This window comes from Nelumbo nucifera, chromosome 6, assembly GCF_055504915.1.
Source record: "Nelumbo nucifera cultivar China Antique chromosome 6, China Antique-T2T, whole genome shotgun sequence".
Lineage (NCBI taxonomy): Eukaryota > Viridiplantae > Streptophyta > Magnoliopsida > Proteales > Nelumbonaceae > Nelumbo > Nelumbo nucifera.
Window position 1 is genome coordinate 18,829,795 of NC_142654.1, and position 13,458 is coordinate 18,843,252.

At 36.9% G+C, this 13,458-nt stretch overlaps 1 long non-coding RNA gene across 1 annotated transcript; it reads left to right on the forward strand.

Moving 5' to 3' along the window:
- Nucleotides 1–7,424: 7,424 nt before the first annotated feature.
- LOC148790642 (uncharacterized) lies at nt 7,425–9,336 on the forward strand. The gene is made up of 2 exons (XR_016077824.1): nt 7,425–7,893; nt 8,086–9,336. It is a non-coding gene; the product is annotated as an uncharacterized LOC148790642 (long non-coding RNA).
- Nucleotides 9,337–13,458: the final 4,122 nt, after the last annotated feature.

Here is a 13,458-nt window from a genome sequence, read left to right on the forward strand (position 1 = left end):
GAAACAAGTGGTGCAGATGCAGCCCGTAGACTGCTGCATACACAGCATACTATTATTTTGGCCATCGTAATGAATCCATGACCAAATAAGCCAAGCCCCGTTCTGTGTTGAGTTGGTTGGATCATTGGGTGGGTGTCAGATGTGTCGTCAATAAATACTAGTGGTACTAGTATAGGATGCGATCGGGAGTCCCGAGTGTCAGATCAATTTGGACGTTTATTATATGGAATTAGTGTTATCTTGGTTGTTATGGGACGGGGAAAATACTACGGGCTGAGTCCTTCCGTATGATCCCACATGTCTAGGATCAGGGGCCAGGACCCACGCCCACGCCACACGCCACACGCCACTGCTTTCAATTTCAATTTGAATACTTAATTTGGAAGTTGGAAGGTTCACCGCATCTATATATAAAGGAATCTGCATATATGATGCATGATCGCTCGGGCCTCAGAGTCTCAGAGATAATTGTCCCTTTGGGTGGTTGGGGCTGAGTAGGATGTAGGTTTGAACTTTGAACCGTTGAAGCCAGTATGTATAATGTATCAGTAGTAGAGAGATGAGAGATGAGATGAATAGACTTACTAGGTTGGAATGGACTATGGAGGCTTTATTATATAATTAATCTAAAAACAAGTAGAAGCACTAGCTAGGGTCCCTCGTGATTCACTGGTTTTGTCAGTGAATAATGAATGGGCCGCAATAATCAGCTCAGTTTTTATCAATGGAGTGCTTTGATCGTGTCTGCTTGCAATTTGCAAAGCGCATCCTGATTCCTTTACTAGCTTGGATGTCAGCCTTTCTCGATTTCTGAAACGCAATAATTGACCAAACGATCGTCTTTCTTTCTTTCAGAAATATTGGAGATCTCAGATCCTCCACCTCCACCCTCCATCAACACTACAGTATAGCACCATTATATTAAATAATTAATATTGGGTTTGTCTAATTAGTAAGTGAATCTAAGTTCCTTCCTTCCCTCTTTCTGGGGCTTCCCTCCAACCTCTCCATCCTATCACTCATCACTTCACAAGTAGAAATGGGTAGAGAGTCAGTCCTAGCTATTCGTCTTCCCTGTTCCTACATTCCTTTTTTTATGACTATACTATACAAGGGGCACAAAATTCCATATTATACTCTGAGACCACACTTAAATTATTATTAGCTCTCTAACTAGTTAATGAAGAAAGACACTCAGAATCACTAGATCAATTGGCCTGTACTTTGGGTATTCCTGCTGCTGCCGGTGGTGTGGGCCATATCAATCGGACGTTACGGACTTGGCATGCTTGTGCATCACGTGGACAACAGATGGATGAAATTACATGGAATTTTCCTAGGCCATTCCCCCATAAATTATTGCTTCACAAGTATCTTCTATTCTAATTTCTCTTCATTCTCTATTTTCCTCTTTCTTTTCCATTTTCCAGCCTCAGTCAGTCAGGCCTCGGCTTCCGTCCTTTGTCAAAATTCTACACTTGCATAGTTGCATGCTGGTATGAAGAATGCAAGGCACAAGTATGAAATCAGTGGCGAGTAAACAAATTAAAAAAACAAAAAACAAGATTCGATTAAATGGTGTTGGTGTCCCACCAAATCAGGGATTTAGGGAGAGCAGCTACTTTGATTTGACCTGAGCGCCTGAGCGGTGAATGAGTGAAAGTAGTGAGGCATAGCAGCACAGCACCACTCCCTTCTTAAGTCGGAGCTTTCACTCTCTGTTTCAGGAAGGGAAACCGCACAATGGAGTTTGGGGTCCCAATCATACATCAATCAAAAGCGCCAGTTAATTAGTACCGCCCGCTTTGTCTCTAACTTTACTTCTCTTTCCTGCCACCCACCCTATAACAGACAATCTATACAACCCTCCCTTTTTTAAGTGTAGAATGTAGATTCAGACTTCATGAAGCAATTCCTCGAATTTTATAACAACAGAATCTAGCCTGAGCCCCATGTTCCCAGAAATTCAATTGCTCCAATCCAGATAATTGAGGTAGATGCTCTAACACACCCAGGAGGAAGCATGAAGCAACATTGCAGTCCAGACGTGAACCCTTGCGCAGCCACTGGGATTATCCAAACATGATGGAGATGGAGCTGGGCCTTAATTAACTCTCCTTTTACCTGCTTTAATCCCTTTTTTTTTTTTTTTGAGGAATCAAAATCATCATAATAAAATTGGAATCAAATCACTAGCTCAGAACGTTTTTCCACACTTGGAATCGAGGGCCTATATATCACATTCTGCCCACATACCAACAACCGAGGGCCATTGCGTATGAGACGACGACCTTAAAGCCGTTTGTTGAATTGCACCACTAATAACTTCATCCCCCACTAGGCAGTAGTGTTTTGCTTTTACCTTCCTCGAAATCATCCGACCGAAATAGAGCTACTGAGCCAACTCCAAGCCTATCTATATTTTTTGTCCTTTTCTTTTCGACTGTTGTTTCCTGATTTGCATGCAAGCCTATTGTCCTGTAAAGGGCCCTTTTCTCAAGCCCAAATGAGATTCACACATGTTTTGGGGCTCTCAGAGGCCCCGTCTATTAAGTCATATTGTGGTCTTTTTGTTAGCTGTGGGCTGTGGTGGCCTACTACATTGCTCAAGATACTTGGTGTCAGCATCTACCAGCATCATCTTGCGAGTCCCGACCAATAAAAAGCCTCCACGCAGCAGCTCAGCCTCTTAATTGAAAAAGTAACGGGAGTCCTGACTAACGACAATCTTTGGATTATGAGGAGGGGTAATTTGGTTTTTCAATGACATCATAACACGTGGTATTGACATTATGTAAGTAGACCACTCCGGATACTTCACAACTGTAACAGGGATCTCCACACCACCCTGGTATATCGAATTGCGAACAGCTAGGCAGGACCTTAGGTCGATGTAAGAGGCGACTTGCTTTTACAGAATTGCCCTAACCCCACCCGACAAGACATCAGGTCGGCATGAAAGGCAACCTGCTTCTGTCGACCTAACCTGAGTTTAAATAGTGACCTGCCGATAGAGGTGTAAAACGATCTGTGTCGAGCAATCATGTTGTGTCGGCCCGCGGGCCGTCCTGGAACATGTCGCCCCCAAAGATAACTTGGGCGGTCAGCCCATGCACGGCCCAAGCCCGTTCGGGCCCGAGCCATGCCATGCCACGCCACGCCACAAGCATGGGTTGGGCCTGGGTCATGCCACAGGCCGGGCCTTGGGCATGGGCTGAACCGGGCCACATTGGTTTTTTACCTTTTTTTGTTTTTTTTTTATTTCTTTGCTAAGTAAAAGTGTAAAACTAAAATATTTAACTTGCCTTTGGGCTTTAGGAAGTAAGAACTATTTGAAAAATAAGAAACAAGAAATCTAACAAATAAATGAAAAAAATACTTTACCAAATAAGAATGGAATAACAAATTGGAATTTTATTTCATTTAAATTTGAATGATACAAATTGGAAGAAAAAAATGGAATAACAAATTTAAATTTGAATGATACAAATACTTTACCAAAGCATACAATGGTTGGATACTTGGATGAATGAAATATGAAAATTGAAAATAAAATAAATTAATAAAATATAAAAAATACAATATAGTTACAAATTGAAAATACAAAATTACATTGTTAAAAAATAGCAAATAAATTAAATAAAATTAAAACAAAATTTACAATAATTTGAAAAAATGCTATACAACTATTGTTCATGAATCATGACTTTCATCATCTGCTTGAGGTGAAATATTGGGTGTAGTGTCATGCCCTCCTTTGTCTTGTAATTCATCTTCAGCATCCAGCCAACCTTTAAAGCAGATGCACATCTCTACACTTTCATCATTCATACAACTTCTCTTGTCATGAAACACCCTAGTACATGCACTAAAACAAGACTCTGATGGAACTGTAGACACTGGAGGAGTTAGTAGATCACGTGTGCCATGGCAGCAAGAACTGGATAATTTTTTGAATGTTCATTCCACCATGCTAAAATATCAAAATTATTTGTTCCCTCACCTAAAGAAGAAAAGTTTGGTTGTAAATAAAAATTAAGTTCAGTCAATGAACTTGTTGTTGAGGTAGTAGATTTCTGCCTTCCACTTATTAAATAAAAAAGTTTTTATCTTCTACTACTAGGCTCAAGTTCAAATTTAGAAGTAGAAGATGCAACTGTACAACTTGTAGAGTTATTTCCCATTACTTTAGATTCATATAAACTATACATTTCAAATAATAAATTATTAATTTCTTCTTTTTCATTTCCAAATTCCAAATTCAATATTCATATTTTCACAATATGTTTTAAGTAAAATATCAAAACAATCTTTCATAATCCTACGATCTAATATTGTAGCTAAGCAATAAAGAGGAGAAATGTTCTTCCAATATTTTTTAAATTTATTTCCATTATTTCAACAATACTTTTAAATTGTGGATTACTTCTATATTTTGCAAAACAATCACTAATTGCCATTAATTGATAAGGTAAATTACAACTATTTGGATAATAAATACCCAATAATTCATTAGTTGCATCATAAAAATGTTTTTAAAAAATCTCTTATACAAATTTCCATTTCCCAGTCTTCCTCAAATATAATATAATTAGGCATTTTTGCATTATAAAAATCACTAAGAATTTGTTTATGAGAAATACAACTTTCTAACATAGCATAGGTATAATTTTATCTATGTTTAACATCTAATATAAAATGTTTATACTTTAAACAATAATTTTGACATAAATATTTAAATTCTTGTTTTCTTGCTCCATAAATTTTAATATATATATATATATATATATATATATATATATATATATATATATATATATATATGATACAACTTCTAATTTTAAAAATATGAGTAGAAATAATATTAAAAGCATCCTGAATACATAAATTTAAGATGTGACATGCACATCTAATATGAAATAATTTACCATTTAAACATGTTTTTAATTGAGATTTTGAAATATTTATTACGAAATCATTACTACTAGCATTATCAAAAATAATAGAAAATAATTTATTCTCAATTCCATAAGCATGTAAAATATTTAAAATGCTTGCAGCAATAGCTGGGCTAGTATGTGGCCATTCAATAAAACTTAAAATTCTTTTATTTAAAAGCCATTTTTCATCAATAAAATGACCGTTAACACAAATATAACTTATGTTAAATTTAGAAGTCCAAACATCAGAAGTAATTGCAACTTTAGAATTAAGATTTGATAACATATAAATTAAATTTTGTTTATATGAACAAAAAAATTTTAAAGCATATGATCTAATAGTATACCTATAAACTTTTTTATATCGTGGGTTTATAGAATTTCGTAACCATTTTTTCAAGTTTAGTTTCTTGAGCTAACAAAAATGGTTGTTCAACATGTACAATGTATTTTGCTAATTCTTGCCTCATTATATTTAAATGTACCAAATCCCCCCGCCCAATTTGTGTTTGTGTTGTTTCTCTCTTCTTCTTCTTCTTCTTCTTCTTTCTCATAATTAAGCAAATGTCTGCCCAAATGGCCAGTGCCACTCTTGCTACAATAGCTAAAGTCTTTCCTACATTTTTGGCAAACAACTCTTTTTCCCTTTCCTTCAACCTCTTCTACTTTTAATATTTTCCAAACTGGGCTAACCAATTTAGTGGCATTCTTTTTCTTTTCCCTAGTATCAGTACTAGGGGTGGAAGTTCCATCAATATCAATATCATCCATATCGGTGCTAATACTATCATGATACGACTAAATATTGTCAACATTGAACATGTTGGGGAATCGGTTTTGGGAGGAGCCGTCCATTTTTTTTTTTAATTCTAAAAAAATAAAACTAATTTAATTGGACTTACCTGGATTGCCGGTTCGGAATCCCAACTTGATTTCAATGGTTGAAGCCTTTCAACTCCAAGAGTCCAAACCTCCCAAATTGCTAAATGATAATTAACTTGAGATACTTGAGTTGGTTTAGCAGAGCAACCAACTCAAGCCTTCTTTTTGTTGAAACTTCAATCAAGTTGAGAATTAGAGAATCAGTCAATCAGAGTTTAGAAAACTTCAGACTTCAAAGAATGTATGAGAGAAGAGATTAAGAGAATTGTTGAATTGGTGTGATGAGAATGGTGGGGGATAGGGCTATTTATAGGAATTGAAAATAAATCAATCGCCCAAAATACCCTAAAAGCTAGCCATTTTTTAGTTGTTAGGGGGTATTTTGGGCATTGTAAAGTTATCTATCACTTTACCCAAAATGCCCCCCTAAACTAGCTGTTATATACTTGTTGGGGGGGCATTTGTGTCATTTTTCTCCCCCCTCTAACCAAAATACATAAATACCCCCTATATAGTTGTTGGGGGGTATTTCTGTAAACCTACCCCAAGAAGCTGAAACTAGATGTTGGGGGGGTCTCCAATGCCTAGTTTTCAGGTGGGCCGTGTCGTGCCAGCCTGTGGGCTCTAAACCCCAGGCCCAACACAGCCCACACGGTCATGCCAGGCTGTAGGTGGCCCGACCCGATTTACACCTCTACTTGTCGGGCAACCCCTCCTTAAGCAGGTTATTGTCTCTGACTTCCCCGGGATCACGACACCACATCGGAAGAGTCTATTATCACCCCACCCGCTTCGGGCACGGCCAGATAAACCCTATCCACTTACATGGACTCCACCTTCAGGCATGAAACCACATCTGAACCAAACGAGCTAGAGATTCCGGACATGTTTTTGTGAGGCTCACGACAACCCACCTATATAAGGGCCTCACCTACAACCTCGGAAGGTATGCACGATTTAGCTCTCCAGCAATCTAGCTCTTTTGCATTCTTGCGATCACATCTTCAGTTTGCTAACTTAAGCATTGGAGTGCCCACCCTAGGTAAAACAACTCAGATACTCTGATCTTTTTGTCTTGCAGTTCGACCTGGTGACCTACTCAGCCCGATATTCGAGCTGTCCGCTAACAAGAAGCACCAGATCGCACATCATCAGACTCCAAATGAGATTTCAAATCTACTAAACATGTCGTTGAGTTCCAACACCAAAGACAAGTTTGTTTCTTCCCTAGAAAATCGATTACCTTTGAATAAACCCTAATTCTCTCCACCCAAAACCCTTTAGAAATACAAATCGAAAGAGAAAAGGATTTTTATAATCATACTCTTTGTAAATTATGTAAGGTGCTATATTCTTGGTAAATAAGGATTTCTTTATCCTTTCTCACTTCTAAGATGAAACCATACACTTATAATTTAAATAAGGATTTCTTTGTCACTTTTCACTTCTATATCACATGTATCTTGTTAGATTGAGTGATGATTTATGTTTTACTTTAGTTCAACTGTTTTTGGTTGTTTCAAAAATTGCAAAGCTAACTTTTCCATCCATCTTTATTGACCATAGGTTTAGTGGAGTTAGAAGAAAGGTGGCTAGCTATTTGGAATGGAACTCCAAGCTATTTGCAAAGTTCGCTATCTAATTTATGCCAGGGGTTGGATTCATATGATGAAGGGATAATTTGATTCCCTAGTTTTTTTGGATAAAATATAAAGACCCCCCTATACTTTGTTTTGCCATAAAGACCCCTTGATACTATGACCGTAAAATAAAGACCTCCTTCTGTTAGTCTTGTAATAACTATTGAAATCTGCCATTGCAATATTTTTTAATCTCTATATTACCCTTGTAATAACTATTTGGAGAAAAACACTGTTTATGTTCTCTGACCTCATGATACACAAACAGCAGCGGCGGACTTCCAAAGTCCTCCCTCTCTCTCCCCTGATCTCTCTTCTTTCCCTTCCCCCTTCTCTCCTCTTCTTTCTTCTTCCTAGAGAAAATGCATGGCTTTTTTACAGAGTCAACGACTCCACAGGAGAACTGAATCAATTCACAAAGAAAATTCATGGTTTTATTCCACCTTGGCCAGATTTTGCATATCTGTATTGGTTGTTTTCTTTTGGGTCTTCTTTGTTCCTTCTTTCTTTTGCACCGCTACAAATTGGAAGAGATTTTCTTTGCAATAAATACAAAGTGTGCAACAAAGTCTCCATCGATTTCTTTACAGTTTTTTTGTTTTTGGCTAACGATTTCTTTACAGTCTTTACAGTCAAGGCATCCTTTACAACGATGAAGCTTCAAGGCATGTGCACGAGATCAGCTAGGCTGCAATGGTTGAAGAAGTCTGTTTGGTCACGCGTGCCTAGGTTAGCCATGCTTGAAAGCAACCTGACATGATTTGAGGCGTAAATGTGATGTGAACACCACTTTCTTCCGAAATGTACTTCCCGGACAAAGTTATATAACACAAGAGGATTGGAACGATGAGATGACCTGTAGAGTGCAGACATGAGACATCCTCCTCTGCATTTTTTTTTCTCTCTGCCTACTATAACGTCCAAGTCGAACACCTTCGAACAATTTCCTCTAACTATCAAACCTCGATATCTCCGACGACCCGGATTGATAACCCATCTTCTCGAAGAGAAATATTAGCTGGGTGTAAAAATCAAGCCTCAGTAGCTGCTGCAATGGCCCAGATTGAGAACCCATCATATCAAAGAGAAATATTGGCCACCAATCCAAAATGCTCGAGCTGTAACTGGTTTTCTCCGGGGACGGGTATCCACATCAGCAAGCACAGATCTAGACAGCTTCCTTCAAACCCATTTCTTGATGTTGTGTCCTTCGTTTTCTCACACAGTCACAAAGGGGTCTCAGCTCTTATAGATTCCTCATCTGGGTTTTCCATTTCTTATTCGAAACTGCAGAAAATGGTGAGATCCATGGCTTCTGGTCTCCAAGAGATTGGGGTTTCTCAAGGGGAGGTTGTTTTGATTCTACTACCTAATACCATTTATTACCCTGTTGTTTTCTTGAGTGTTTTGTCCATCGGCGCAATCGCCACCGCCATGAATCCTCTCAGCAGCCCTGCAGAAATTAATAAACAGATAAGTGATTGCAATGTAGTTCTTGCTTTTGCCACATATGGTAGAGTCGGGGAAATTGAGAATATGGGTGTTCGTGTTGTTGAAGTACTGAAGAGTGCAGCCTTTGATTCAAGTTGATCTGAGTTTTCCTGTTTCAATAAGCTTCTTTTGAGTAATCCCAATTCCTTACCTAGAGCTGCAAGGAACGGAAAACAGAAGAAATCGAAAAGAAGAAAGGGGAGGAGAGAGAGAGGACTTCGGAAGTCTGCCGTCGCTGCAATAGCTATCTTTGTTGTTGCTGTTCGTGAGGTTGGAATAGAAGACGAGTGTTTTTCTCCAATAGTTATTAAAAGGGTAGTATGGAAATTAATTCAGGTGTAATTGGTACACTCATGAGTAATGAGTTAATTCTGTTTGCCTTACTCTGAGAGCAATAGACATGTTTAATTCAGTTAAAAAGGAAAATAAGCAATCTCTCTCTCTCTCTCATTATATGCCATGATTTTACTTGTGTTGACAATTGACCAAGGCACATGTTCACCATAACCATTTCACTTACATTGAACAATTATACGCCATGATTCATTCTTTAGCACTACGGCTCTAGTGGAATGGGATTCACCCTTCACGATTCCACCTATATGGTCATAACCATGGGAAGAAGACAACCTCATAGTTCCCTCTGTTTGTCTTTACCAAGTAAGAAGGGAGGTCATTCCATGGAGTCAAATAATAGTTGATGAAAATAAAATAGGTAACTCCATTGTTCATTCCCTAGGAACTCCTGCCCCTATGGGACATCTGCCTTGGTCAAATCTGCATATACATGTGGTCAATGCATCAAATATTGAATATACTTCGTTGAATAACCCCAAATCGCTACCGACCAAATATATACTTAAAAGTCACCATTTTTTTTCATAAATGCAACAACTACATACAATAAAAAAAGAATAACATTTCCAAATACCAATACATCTTTACTCGCCTAACAATTTCAGTCTCCCTGCAAAAATCTTCAACTTGTACATGTAAAACCTGAAGCCACTCTTCTAATGTTCTAACTTCACACTTCAATTAAATCAATCATCCTTGAATACCTTGTCGAACCACCCTTTTGGCCTTTGCATAATATGATCCGAGTCCTCAACCTCTCCACCAAATGTTATTGGGTTGCACCAAGAAAGAAAGTTGCACTCCTCATTCTTTGTATTTCTCTACAATTAACAAGATACTCAATATTCAGTCATAGTAAATCCACCATATAAATTCCAAAGAAAAAATTGAATATATTCATACATTCTACTCCATGCTACAATGTAAACATTTTTGTCTAAATCTTTTGGATTTTTAGTAGATAGAACACTGGTTTCCAAATTTGAGCAAAATGACTTAGGGAGCAAAAATATCATCGTTATTTTAATATTCTCTAGAAGTAGTTAAAAAAAATAAGGAAAAGCAAAATAATTTATTTAAGAGAAAACTAAATGAAATGCCAAAACCAAGAAATAATATAATATAAAATATAAAGAAGATGAAAGAACAGAGACCACCATAAGTCGTTTATAATAAATTTACAAATTAAGGAATCGTTGACAAAATATTCCTCAACATATTCAAGATCTAGGTATCAAAGTAATACATACACATTCAATTCAGATTTTTAACTATAAATTTCATTCTAATCTAATAATGAACACCAATCAGCAATAAAAACAAACAGGCAAAAAATTCCTACAAACAAATGAGGTAACTCATTACCAAAAAAAAATGAGGAAACTAAGGCCATATTTGGTTTACTGCTCTGTCCTCATTCTCTTAATTTTTGCTCATTTTAGGCAAGAATGAATAACATTAAAGTGTTTGGTTACAAAATTTTTGTCCATTACCAAAAAGAAAATGAGGAAACTAAGGCCATGTTTGGTTCACTGCTTTGTGCCTCATTCTCTTAATTTCTGTTCAGTTTAGGCAATAATGGGCAAGAACAAATAACATTAGAGTGTTTGGTTACAAAATTCTTGCCCAGGGCCACATTCTTTTTAGAATGAAAAATCGGCCCCATAGCACAAAAATTGACTAGCCTAAAGCATGAAAAATAATCATGTCCCATCTTGCTCATTTTATTCTTTGAGGAAACTTTACCTATATAACTATTGTTATAGATGTTTACTTTTGCTAAATAACTTTTACAAATTACTTTTATAAAAGTATTTTTATATGAAAGCACTCTTACTAAAGCACTTTTACAAAAATACTTTTACCAAGTACTTTTATGAAAGTACAAAAGCACTTTTAGGAAAGTATTTTTATAAAAGAACTTTTATTAAAGTACTTTTATAAAAGCATTTTTATGAAAGTACTTTTATAAAAGCACTTTACGAAAGTAATTTCACAAAACATCTATGCCAATCGGTAAACATTGACTATTAGAGACCTAGGTTGGCGGTTTGTGAATACCAACACAATTTTTTATTTTTTTTAAGAATGAAAATGTGCAGCATAGCACACTTCAGTTTGAAAAGAATTCGTTTTTGCGAAAAAAGTGTTTGGTTCATAGATATATTTTTTCATTCTGCCTAATTTTACCCATTCTTTTTCATTTTAGTATTTCATCTTGAATAAGAATGAGAAAAAAATGAGAATTGAACCAAACATGGCCTAAAATTAATCTAGTTAGCTGCCCAAACTTGCATTTGAACAAATGCACCTTAAACTAACTGCAGTGAAATAGCTACAACCCAAAACAGGGAGTATTTAGATGCCCACATGAAATCGAGACATGGAGAGAAAATAAGCAGCAATCTTTTCGCCCAAGCAAAATTTGGGAGTAAGAAATTAGACAAAGAAGAGAAGTTGAATATGTCGGAGAAAGCTTGTGGGTTTACTGTGGAAGAAGAATAAGAAGATGAGGAGAAGACTGGAGGGAGATATACCTGGTTATGCCGGAGAAAATATCAATTCAACAACAGGTCTTAATAGAATTGAAATCTCATTTGGTTTGGAGTGCAAGACTGCCGTTAGTCTGGACTCCCGTTACCTTTTCAATTAAGAGGCTGGGCTGCTGCGTGGAGGTTTTTTATTGGTGGGGACTAGTAAGATGCTGGTCCAAGGGACAAGTAGATGGATTGGCTCTTAACAGTCATAGGCCCTGCTGAACCTGGCCCGGGCCATGGTCACCCCTAAGTGGATGTGGTTTGTAAAGAAAGGTCTTATGATTTATGTTGGTAATACCCAAAAATGCAGATTCGAATGGCACCCAAAAAAAATGAAAGAAGAACAGTGATAAAAAGAAGCAAGAAAAGAAGACACACAGACTTACATCCCCTATGAGTGGATAGCCAATGTAGGTTTCGAGAGTTGAGAAAAAACCAATCCAATAATTGGGAGATTGAATCCTTATAATTCAGCTTAGATCTCCGTTATTGATTCAGAAAACACCTTTCTAGCCAAACTTATAAGGGGGGTTTCATGAAATACAGAGACTGCCTATCTCGGAATCGTCTAGAATGGATTCTTATTCCTAAGGGATGGGGAGGAAATGGCCATTTCCTCAAATGAAGGATTGATATTCCACCAAGAATAAAAATGAGATTCAGATTTCATCCAATCAAAATTTGAACCTAATTCTAGACACCTTATTCTAACAAACCAAACGTATCTTAAGACTTAGAAGCCTAAAAACACTTCCCACCTAATCAGATAAGTCCCCCCCCCCCCCCCCTTTCTTTAAGCAAATTGGATGACAAAATATATTTACACTTTCAGTTTCAGTGGTCAATGTTATTTGTTGAATACCTCGTAATCAGTGTAGCTCGGCAGACCCAGTTTGGTTATGCCGCCTGAAGCTGAGCATAACTGTTTGATTCCTCTTATTAGCTTAAGACTAGTTTTCAACTCGTGATGCCTTCAGCCTTCCTAGCTCTAGGATCTTGTGTATTGTTTAACATTAACACTTCATCGAAGTATTAATTCCGATTTTCGATCTTTAGTTCTTCATAGCAGCATTACAACCTAAAGACTGCTGTTTCTAACTCAAATGTTGCCTTCTCAAACAAACATAATGTGTGGTATGAGACTACATTTTGAATTTTCATTGTGGGCAAGATAACCGAGAGAGGAAAATTAAATTATTATTTTTTGGAATCCAAACTGTCATTAAATCTGGGTCTTCTGCAAGCAAAAACTCTGTGCACACTATCCAATTGCACATGGAGAATTTCTTTGATGGATGTAAAATTCATATGGAGATGTTACCATTGAGCCTGGATCTCCTGCAAGTAAAAACACTGCACAAATATCATAAAGCCATACATTGGAAATATCCTTGATACATATATATCAAATTCATGGGAGATGTTGCCAATGTAAAACTAAATTTGCATTTTTTTTTAGAGTTTGTGGAGATTTTGCTTGTAGGGAATCCCATTTGGATGCCCCTACTTTCCGAAGGCAGAGTTTTTTATTGTAGGGAATCCCGTTGTATATTCAATGTATAACAGGATGCTACTATTACATTCAAACTGTACATTGATAATATCTTCAAT